Below are 1,874 nucleotides of genomic sequence, written 5' to 3'. Positions count from 1 at the left end.
GTAAAATTAAGGGCAGGTCTTGGAAAGTAGCCACAAAGTAACACAATGTTCCGGCTGTACTGTAGCAGCGCTCTGATGAGGACACAGTGTTCTAGCAGACACCCTGACCCTGTAACCCGTTCTGTGCCGAGCGCCGCCGCAGCTCGCGTAGCGCAACTACCGGGGAACAGCCTGTACAGCAGCGTAGTTACGTTCTGTCCTCGAGTACAGCTAAGCTCAATGGAGCAGTTCACAGATGAACATCGCTTTTTTAGAAGGATTCAGTGCTTGACTGGAGGACAGACAGAATAGGTGCACCATCTAGAATAATAGGCCTAATTTCGCAAGTGACAAAGGTTGCTGGTTTCCTATTGTCTATGAAATGTAGTTAGTAACATTGTGGTATTGTCTTTCAGATTATTATTGATAATTGAATAGTGATTTTTATTTAAATGTCTATAATGAAATTGAATGAAATATCATTAGATTTATGTTGGGTAAATCAATATTGTAACAAAAAGGCTATTTGGATATGGGAGGTATCTTTTATAAGGTTTAAACAGTTACTTGAATACTAACTTAATTATGTAAAAACATTTAGCTGACACGGGCTAATTGAGTAACTGTGAGTTAAGTTAACAAGGGAAAAACTTGTAGTCTGAATACAATATTCTGAAGGTATTCAGAGCCCTTGCATTTTCCTCATGTTGTTGTGTTATATACTTTATAGACTTATTTGTTGAAAATAAACTGAATATCTTATATACATAAGTATTCAAACCTTTCACTCAGTACTTTATAGAAGTGCCTCTAGCAGAGATCACTGCACTGAATCTTCTTGGTGTGCCTCAACTAGCTTTGCAAACTTGGATTTGTGAAGTTTCACCCATTCTTCCTTGTAGATGTTCTCAAACTATCTGATTGGATTGGAACTGTCTGTAATCAGTAATTGTCAGGTCTCCCCACAGATGTTCACTGGTGTTCAACTACAGGATTTGGCTGGGTCAATCAAGGATATTCACAGACTTGTATATTATACTATTTTGTCTCAACAAAAGCCAAAGCTGCAAGTTCCACATTTACAAATATTTTATTGGAGAAAACATTGCAAGAAACACTTCCTCCATTCAGAAACCTGCCTGGAGACTGCGAAAAGCCCAATCAACCCACTCCCCATTGCAGAATCTGTATCAGTCCTTGTGTACAACACAAAGGGAAGTGCTATAGATTGTAATATAAAAAACAATATCAGCAACCACCAACAGGGCTCCAAACAGACACGATTCTGTAGTGGACATCACTGCTGGGGCTCAGGAACACTTCCGAAAACCATTGTCTGTGAACACTGTTTGTTGTTGCATCCACAAATGCAAATTAAAACTAGCATGCAAAGAAACTATATATAAACAAGATCCAGAAAACACCTTCTCTGGGCCCAAGCTCATTTAAGATGGACTGAGACAACGTGGAAAACTGTCCTGTGGTCTGACGAATCAAAATTAGAAATTATTTTTGGGAATCATGGACACCTCATCCCCCGGGCTAAAGAGGAGAGGGACCATCTGGCTTGTTATCAGTGCACAGTTCAAAAGCCAACACCTAAAATGGTCTGGAGGTGCATTAGTGGGGTGACCTGGTCTCATTGGAATACGTAAACAATTATATGTAAATCTACATTACGTTAGGTTACATTGCAATGCGCTACCAAAACCTATAATACATAGGCTAAAACATAACATATGTTACGAATCCTAGACAAAAATATCATATGTTATGAATGCTACAAAAATGTATCATATATTATGAATTTATGGTATTTAAGGTTTAAGGTAAGGTTATAAAATGAAAAAGGTTAGGTTAAGGTTTGCTTAGGGTTAGGTATCACAGCACTGGGG

The sequence above is a fragment of the Esox lucius genome, chromosome 17 (assembly GCF_011004845.1).
Source record: "Esox lucius isolate fEsoLuc1 chromosome 17, fEsoLuc1.pri, whole genome shotgun sequence".
NCBI lineage: Eukaryota > Metazoa > Chordata > Actinopteri > Esociformes > Esocidae > Esox > Esox lucius.
The sequence above is the reverse complement of the archived record's forward strand: the minus strand, read 5'-3'. Positions refer to the sequence as shown.